Source organism: Nyctibius grandis, chromosome 3, assembly GCF_013368605.1.
Source record: "Nyctibius grandis isolate bNycGra1 chromosome 3, bNycGra1.pri, whole genome shotgun sequence".
NCBI lineage: Eukaryota > Metazoa > Chordata > Aves > Nyctibiiformes > Nyctibiidae > Nyctibius > Nyctibius grandis.
In genome coordinates, this window is record NC_090660.1 from 15,668,026 (window position 1) to 15,678,271 (window position 10,246).

Genomic DNA, 10,246 nt, shown 5'->3' on the forward strand with positions numbered 1-10,246 from the left:
TTTTTATGAGTGCAAAGTTTACATGCACCCATATTATGTTAGAGATATAGTGTGCTAAGAATATAAACAAGATGAGGTTTGTAGGAAGATAATCTTTATTAGAGTAGTTAGTGTAGAGTAAAAAGTTGAAAATTTTTCTAGCGTGTAGCTCTTTCTTCATGTACCCTCAGAAGCACACCTCTTTTCTCCGACTATGGTAGTTAGTTTTATAGAAGTTATTTCTCCCTTCCTAAAATCCCCATCTTGTTCAAACGCAAACACAATATTTGAGGTATGTTGTTAAAAGCCAAGCTCAGCTCACTGAAACTAACAGATATATGCTTGTAACTGGTTAAAACTTTCTAGTAAAAGGTCAAAGAAAAAAAGGAAGTGATAATTTCTGAGAAGTGTTTTCACATGTGGTATATTCCAAATTGGTTTGTTCTTTTTGCAGGACTCTTGCAGACTTCCAGAGGACCTATTGCTAGTTTTGAGGTTGTCTGAAAATAAGTGTAGCACAACACAAGTGGACTTCGTTGGCCAAATCAATAAGGTATCCCGTTTTATTTCATATTCCTTATGCTCTGTCACGGTTTAAAGCTGGGCTGGCTATTAAACCGGTGGCAGAAGCTCTCTATTATCCTCCCTTCCCACCCCCAGAAGGGAAAGGGAAAAGGGAGAGAGACTTACGGGTTGGAAAGTTAAAACAGTTTTAATAAACTATAATAATGAAAAAGAGTATAATAATAGAAATAATCAAATATATACAAAACCAAGATCGATCTCCCCCAATGCTGGTCATGTCACCACCGGCACTGCAGGGCAAGCTCTGGGAAGGCCCAGGCTGGGCCCAGCGACGGACGGGAATTGGATTCAGGGATGCACAGTGCAGGATGGGGAGCAGCAGGAAAATGGACAGAGTCCTCTTCAGACACTGGCCATAGCAGAAAGAGAGCGAGACCCTCGTGATCTCCCCGCTTTATACTGAGAATGACGTGTATGGGATGGAATACCTTCGTTGGTCAATTTTGAGTCACCTGCCCTGTCCGCTCCTCCCTGCAGGTGCGACCCCCCTTTGGCTCTTCACTTGTAAGCAGTGAGGAATTCAGCAGTGACCTTGGTTTCTCTAAGACTAAGTACAGCAAGAGCCTTTCTGCATAACATTCCTACCGGTGCCTCAGATAACTACAAACTTTGAGTGTTATCAGTCCTGGAAGCAGACACTGTCTGCAAAACATGCAGTTAGTTTCAGAAAGTGCAGTTACTTAGAGGAGACTTAGCTGAAAGGAAAAATCACTGAAAGGAAAATTGGTCTGTTTTAGGCCAAACCAGGACATGCTCATTCTGAAACATGTTTCTGATATTTAAACAAAACTGTTTTCCTTACTTTAGCAAACTCAAAATATTAGCGAAGAAGGAATGTTTCATGCCTGGAAGAAGACACATAATGAAGGCAAAATTGCTGTAAGAAGGTAAAATAATTTTTTAATAATTATATCAAATTAAATTGAGTAGTTAATGTCATAGCCATCCAGCCAGGCTGAACAGGTGAGAGCAATGCATGCAAAGACATGTTAGCACTCTGTGGAATTAAATATCAACAGGTAATTATCAGCTTATATATTTTCTAATTGGAGCACTCAAAGGGCTTTTATTAATTGATGTAAATTTGTTTTCATTAAAGTTAAGGAAGGGCACTTGGGAGGTAACAAGCTGTTCAAGTAAAAGCCTTTAGTCTCTATTCTAAAGCATGTTATTTTGTACTACAGTTACACCCTGAGGATGCTTGTAGATAACTAAGTATAGAATTCATTAACTCCGTTATTAGTGTAATTTCTTCAGTAGATTCTCTGTATACTTTGCCTGATGCTGGTTTTCATTATTAAAGGAGTAGCATACAGCAGAGATTTTTGTTTGGCTGTTTTTCTTTTATTGGTACTAGGCTTTCTCTTCCAGTTTAGTTAAGACCCTAGAACTGTAAGAACCATGTCAGTACTTTAGATTACAAACAATATTTCTTATGCACCACGTGTTCTAATGTATAGGAAATGTTTACGTAGATTGAAAACTTCAACCTGAATTTTGGATAATTCACTTACCTTCTTTTCTCTAAATGTATATGTAAATAAACTGATGGTATCTCCAGTTTGTATCCCTCATGATAGTATGTGTTCACCTTAATTAACCTTTTGTGATGGGTAGGGTTTCATATTTTTCAGCCAGTAAAATATCTATTGCAAATGTATTTTTACCCAGCACTTTAGATAGAAGTAGTATAACTAATCTTACAGATATGAAATAAGGTATTCTTTTCCTATTGATATGAAGGTTAATTTAAAAATCTGGAAAAGATTTGCATAGATAAAAAATTTAGAATTCAATTACTTACATTTAGAATTAAAGAACTCACAGAAATTCTGTGGAGTTTGTAACAACATACCTAAAAGAAGATAACGAAAAATCTGTAAGTTGTTACAATATACATTGATTGAAGGGATATTTTTGCTCTCTCACAGCACTGCTGAATACATGCTATTTCTTTTTTACATTTGAAGTGACATAACGTTTTAAAACTTTTTTTAAAAAAAAGTATCTAAGCAACAAAAGGGTAGAAGCTAACTTCTGATCATATTGTTCCATTAGCTCTGATCTTCTAAATATATGTGACTTTACCTTTCTTTTGTGATACAAGGACAGAATGCTAAGGTTTTTTATCAAGGTCTACTATTGTACAAGGAGAAGCAGCAGAAGGTACAGTTAAGCACATAAAGTTAGTGGAGAGAGTTTCTTGGAAATCTCTTCCCTACTCTGCAGTAATAAAATAGAACAAAACATAGTCTGTGTTTGTCAAGGACAAACAATATCAAACTGATCTAATTTCCTTCATTAATTTGACTGGTTTGGTATATAAGAGAACAGCAGTGAATGCAGTTTAAAGTTTAGTGAGGTTTTTGTGCTGTTCTGCTATGCAGCTGCCGTAAACAATTCCAGGAAATGTGATCGAGATTAAATCACAATTGTAGAGTTGTAGAATTGGCTGAAACACTCTACTAAGCAGTAGTAGACTGGGATCTGACAGGAGTTTATTCTGTTGTTGCTTTTGTTCAGTGTGTTCACAAGTGAGTTGGAAGTCAGAAGAGAGCATTGTGTTACAAAATATATGGCTAGCACCAAGTTTCAAGGTCATCCTGATGAGCTGGATTGTTCATGATCAACAGGCTGAATTTCAGTAGAGAGAAGCACCTTTCCACTCATACTACTAATGCTGAATTTTCTTTTGATGATTCTACTGATGATTAGATTATCTTCTAGTGATGATGAAATTAGATACCCCAAGAACTAACATAATTGCTCTGAAATGGTTACCTCAGAAATATTTCAATAGCAAATATCTTATTTTAGCAAAACCTTAAGTATGTTAGTTTGAAATTTAGTTCTCACTACTACCCATCAAGGGAGAACAAATTCTGCCATATAGGTAAGAACCCAAAATACATGAAAAAACACTTCTGTTAAGCACTGCCCTTTCCCAAGCCCTTCACTTCCTTCATAGTTCTTCAGCTCATAGAAAAAGGTGAGTCTAATGGGGTAGAGTGGCAAATTGTCCCAAGTTTTGCTACTCTGTGCTGTAGCTAGCAGAGAGCACACTGGTAAGTTTTTGAAGGGTTTTTTATATGCTTTTGAAAGCTTTTTGTAAACTATAGATTTCAAAACATTTGGGAAGGATCTCTGTGAGATTGCACATCCCCTTACAGGACATCCCTGTAGCAGTTGCGCCGTCTGCGCCATAGGAAATCAGGAAAGCAGTTAAAATATGCTTTATCATCTCTACTGGGAGTCAACTGGAAACTAGGAGAGCCATGATGGTGGCCTCTGTCAATCTCTCCTTCCCTAGTCGTAAAATCTTGTGAAAGTCCGGTGGCTTAAGCAGTGCTCAGTAAAGGCAGATGATATTTTACTTCTGTGATGGATGGTAAACCAAGAAACAATTTAAACTTTTGTAAACTCCATTCACTTGCATTTCACACAAAATCAGCTTAAAACAAACGACAGTTTCCCTTGTGCCTTTCTAGCTTCATTTCCTTTCACCATTCCTATTAAAGAAAAACACCTTGATACCACTTTATTTTCTTCTTCTGGACAGTATCTCAACATAGGTATTCATCACAGGGTACTAGGCTTCTCCTGGTTATTGGAACAAAGGAGACGATTGGAGCTAGAATACTTTTTAAACGAAAACCAGACTGCTCTGTTTTTTGTTGGTTTTGCCCAGTATCTAGCTGTGTTATGGCAGTTTGGATAGTTTTTAATTCATGATGTTGCAACACATACTCTGAACAAGACTGTGCTTTGCCACAGTAAAATTTCCTTTGTGTAAGGTCAGCTGGAAAGAAGCAGGGAAACCTAGAAGGTAACACATTGGCAGTAGTTCATCACCTGTGTTTTGATGTCTCAGTCTATGCTAAGTGTTTGCTTTTTTCTGTAGTTGGTGTATTTATTAGAAAATCAAAAAAATGTACTGTGTTGTGAATCCAGGAGGAACAGTACAGAAAAGGCCTTCTGCCTCCCCCAGCCTCCCCTTGACCCTAGGAGCATAAGAAGATAAACTGGGTGTGCACCTTCTTGTGGGAGTCCAGAAGAAACTCAGAAGTCTGTTACACAGGATTGGTTTTCAGTCTTTGGGGCTGAACATGGCTCATGCAAACTACAAGAATGAGTGTTCCTTTTGGGAACACCCATTTTCGTGTAGAAGATAAAGAACCCAGGATTACATTTGTTAAAAATAAAATCCACATTACGTTTTTTGACAATAGAGTGGATGAGTCGGAAGTTGAATATGTAATACCCTGAAGAGAAAAACAAAAGATAGGTAACTCAGCATGACATTCAGCTTTTGATATTTTAATAAAATTAGCAATCTTGCATTTATACTTGAGTGAGGGGAGTACAGTTGGGTTTTAGTTGCTTGTAGGCATTGAAAAAGAGTGAGGGGTTAGTGCACATTTATTATATGCTTAAATCAAAATAGCAGCAAATTTCAAGTAAATCTAGTGGAGTACTGCTTTCCTTCTTGTGACATGGAATATCAACGGCTGCACCCTTAGCATACAGAGTATAATGAAGGTCAAGATCTTTACTGGATTCAGCAGGTCCACTATTTCACCTCTAGTACGTTTTTTTCCTCTAAATGGAGTCTCCAGTTTACTTCTGCCTTTTTTCCTTCCTCAGACACACTAATAAGCCTCCAGTGGAAACTCCAGCTCACATGATATTGAACACCATCTTATACCAACCTATCTTCAGCAGACACTAATAGTAATCTGTTGGACAAAAGGAGACTGGGATGTTTTTTCAGTACTAGAAGTGAAGCCCTTATTTCTGACTTTGAGCTTGCTACTGAATGTAGTACTGAAGATACCCTCTCTGTTTCCAAATGTAGTTCTGGGTTACAAAATCGTAACACAGAGGAGAGTCTTTTAATGGAAGAAAATAATGCATCTGAGACTGAAAACAGAAACGATGTTTTGCCTAAATATTTCAAAAGCGTGGATTTGAAGTTAAAGCCATAAGCAATAGAAAACAACTGAGGAACTAATGTCCAGACATGAAAACAAAATATTCCTCTCTCCTCCCTTCCCCGCCATTCATTAGTCTTTGCAAAAGGCAGACTTTTCAAAATAGGATAACCATAAGTTAGGTTTTGATCTGTCCCCAGAAGGCCCTGATGTGACACTGTTCTCTCATCTACTGGAAACGGAAGGAATGCAGCTTCTGCCCACATTCCAGGAGAAGATGAAGACCTCACAGCTTCTCCCCTGACAGTTGTCAGCAATCGACCTATTTCTTCAAAGTCCACATATCAGTCAAGCAGGACTGTCTCATTCTCCCTGTCTTCAGACAGGTTTTAATCAAGAAAAAATTTCAGGTGCTGTACATGCGAGCAGAGCTGTTCAAAATGTGTCTGCCAGTACTGTGGGACAGGCAGGTACATAGTGGAACACCCACCCTTGGCAGTTCAGCTGTGAAGGATGTTAGAGCATCATGTGATGCTCCAGAGAGCAATAAAATGCCCACAATGTTAAACTCAAACCCTATGCCCATGAGGACACCTCCCTCTTGCTCTGTTGCTGAACCAAGCTCTCATTCAGCTGTTGTAGCAACTTCTAAGTTACAGTCACCAAATACAGCTGCCACCTTCTCTTTCTAGGCCATTGTATAGGAATGATATAGGACCCAAACCTCTTCAGAAAGAGCTCAGTAATGAGTAAGCTTGTCTTGTCAAAAAGGTAGAATCTCTCTTTGCCATGGCAAAGCTGAAACATATTAATACTGACAAATATTAATTTCTTGAATTCCTACTTGTTGTGAGTAAGTCTCATTCAGCACTGCTGGTTTAGTGTAGTTTATAAGTTGAGTCAGTGTTTTTTTTACTGTTTAGATGTGATGGGTAATACCTCATCAGAATTGAATACAGATGTGTCATTAAAAAAAAAAATCAGATTTTATTCATCTTATGTGCCAGCATGTTATGTGCCGGCTTGTTTTATAAAGAGGTCTTACAAAATGTCAGACCTCTTTATAAAACAAGCCCACAGGTTAACTGCCTTCCAAAGGGCTTATACTTGCTACAATTACAGCTTTTTTCAAATGTTTGTAGAACATTTGTAATAAAATGTAGCATACAGACTGCATGTTAATTACAGCTGTGTTACTTAGCATAAATACATTGAAACAGTGAAAAAGTGGTGGTATGACTTCCACATAGTCTCTGGACCACATACCAACTGCCTAAAACTCTGGTGTAGGCTGAAAGCTTTTCAGGCTCCAGTGGGATTACTCGTATTTACCTCGGTACAAATAGAATGATCTGTAAAATAGCTTACTGATAGCTTGACTGTTGCCTGAAACCAAATAATGGGTGGCCTTGTAAATCAAATACGTATTTTATCTAAGTAAATACATTTGCCCATCTCTCAGAATTCAGGAGTCAAACATATTCCTGTGGACTCTTGGATTCTAGAGAACTATGGTGACTATTCCAAGAAACCTCCTTAAACTTTTATGAGTAATTACGTACTTGATTTCATCTTTTTGTCTATAAGAGGGTTGTTTCCGTTAAGTATGTGTTTAGACTGCATTCATTTGTCTGTGTACAGGAGGTTCCCACACATTAATTTTGCTAGTTTTGTCACTTTAAAATTCAGCTGTTGCTTCAGGTATGCAGGTCTTCTGTGAAATGTCTTAATTGCTCTTAATTGCATATATTCAATTACTGCATAATTTACCACATGGTAAGAGAATTTCTGGATTATTTTTAAAGAAGGAAAACCTTAAGAAAAAAACATGTTGACCTAGGCATTATTTGGGATCCTCGTGCAATCATAGCTGAATTTTTTTACTAAGCCTTTCTGAACAGATATGGGTTAATTACTTGCAAATAGGAATGGACCTGGTATATTAGCTTTAATGAGCTAGCAGAGCAATTTGGGTCACCCATTTCCTCTCCTGTCAGCGTGCCTGGGTGTTCTGTAAAAGAGGCAGGGAACTCCATGCCTAAATTTGCTCTGCCAGATTTATTTAATTTAAGCCTCCTAGGGGAAGAAAATGGATAGGCATTATGTGTGTTTCAGATTTAACTTAAAAACTCCCAGGAAGAGTGACTAAACTGTCACCTTCCTGTGTGTAGGAGACCATTCACAGGAAGAGTGATTGCAAGCAGTCCTCTTGTTCAGCCATGATGTCAAGACATCTTCCTTCAAGAGGCTGAAGGGAATGGTGCCTCTACTGGATTCAGCCAGCAGGCTTAATCTGTCTGAATATTAAATCCAGACTAAATTTTGTAAAAACATGTATGGAATTCAGTGTGTTACCTTTCTGGAGGTCTAGCAGATACACAAGTACACATGGTACGAAGGTCAGCTTGGCTTTAGTTGAGCAGAACTTTGTTTGCTCCCATGGAAAGACTGCAGCCCAAACGTAGGGCTGTTCTATACTGAGTATATCAGCTGGATAATGTTTTTAGGACGACCTTTGTTTTAACATAGGAAATAGATAGACAGATAGATAGATTTGTAGAATATCTGAGCTTTAGGTGCATTTAGATAAGGTAAAGCTCCTTTTATAGGTAGCATGTGAAGTTCAGCTTCCTCATTTGAGAACAGGGTTTAGGAGCAGAAAGAATAGAGATAAATTCACAGCTTGGTGAGTGTGACAGCTCAAAGCCACTGTCAAGAGTATTTGCAGAAGAAACTTGTTTTTGTCAAAAATCATGAATATTAGTTCTGCTGCTCCTGCTTGTAATGCGTTCAGCACCATGCTTACTCTTTGCTGGAGTTCAGCTCAAATTCAATAAATTGCAGGAAGAATATTCTCCCATTTATTCTAATTGAGGTTTTTATACATTAGGCAAGAACTATGGTAACAGTGAGATATGGGACTTAGGATAAGGCTTCAACATTTGTATTACTTCAGAACCAAAACCTCATTCATTGCAAGGAACTTAGCATAAAAATGAATGCTGTTTGTTAGTAAATGAACCTTTACAAATGACAGAAAGAAAACCCAAATCATTTCAGTCCTAAGCTATAGGTCATCTGGTCCCATTCTGATGATTCCATGCAGAAATAATTGACACAATGAAGAATTCAACAGGTGTATCACAGAAGGAATGGCCAAGTTTTTCATTTAAAGTAATTATTTGTCACAAGTTTAAATTAAGTTTTAGTTATTTAAGTATTTAGATGAACAAAACTAAGACGTGGAAGTCAAAGAGACGTTTGGTAGTGTCACTTCTGTACCCACATGTGTATAACAAATATATTTGGATTAATAATTTGATACATAATTCACAAGAAATGAAAATACACACTCCATCCCACTTCACCATGGTGCTTCTCCCATTTGACTAGCCTCATTTTTTTTTCTTATAAATATTCATCTATAAATACTTCTGTCTTTCCTTCACTGTAATAACAATGCAATTCTTTCATTCCCTAACTCATACAAGCTAGTACCTCCCTATAAAAGAGGAAAAAAAGGCATGGGGAAAACCAAAGTGAAACCCACACAAATTCTTTGGCACTGACAGGGCTTCCAAAACCAGAGAGGCAACTTAACAAAAGACAACAGTTCCATTTTACACGTATTCAGGAAGACCCCATTCAAAGAACTACACTTTGGTTTTGGTGTATTTAAAAATTGTTCAATATTTATGACATTTGTAAACACAATAGAAGACAGGATTCAAGTAAGTTTTAAGCATACTTTATTAATTTCAAGCAATTACCATTTCCCAGCATCCTCCACCCGAATTACAATTTTACAGGAACTGTAGAAGATCGCTCTGTCTCCAGCAGTGTCACAGTCTGGTCTGCTTTCTGTGTACGGGTCGATATACACATAACAGTTCTTCAGAGGTTTAATGCCACTTACCCTATGTACGGAGATAAAGCATTATTAAAAAGGTTTTAAAGGCATCATTATATTCTATCCAAAACTCTTAAACAATTTCTAAATTATAGTAGTGTACACCAAGGTAATAAAAACACATCCTAACTGCATAGGGCTGTTATCTTGTTTTTTTCTGAATGTTTGGCAAACTAAGTATGTTCAATGTGAAGCTCCTTGTCACCACAAGGGAGAAGGCAACAGAAATTAGCACAGTAGATTTAGCCAAACTTTCTATATGAAGAACCTCAGGTGAAGATACAAATTACATCTTCATGTACAGGAGCAAAAGATAAATTATCCTCCCTCTTAGATCAGCTGAGAAATAGTTCAACACAGGAACTCTGTTGCACAGCTGTTCTGTTTGCAGCAAGCTGCAACCGCTGAAATTCAGCTGCCTGCAGCAGCACTGGGAGCTACTCTGCTCTCCTCAGAGACCACAGGCTACTGGGACAGGCATTGCCTAAAACTGGAGAGGTTCCTTAACAGGGTCAAAAAGTCCTGAATTCCAGAGGCTTTTGAAGCCAGAACAAAGATTTTCTATTGTTGCCAACAACAAGTACCAGCTTCAGCTGATACTGGATGGGACTGAAATCCACTTGTTTTGAGTAGCCCCTGTCAGCTAGTCTCTGTAGCAACAATAAAGTTTGGCAGAATTAAAATAAACAATGAACCCGCTGAAGTTAAAGAAAAAAGTCCATCATCTGCTTAAATATTTACTAGTTAAAACACATGTATTTTAACCAAATAGAACAGCAGATTTTTTCCTATATTTCATAGGTTTTGTACTGATCATTCTACCATTTTAAGAAAACTGCAT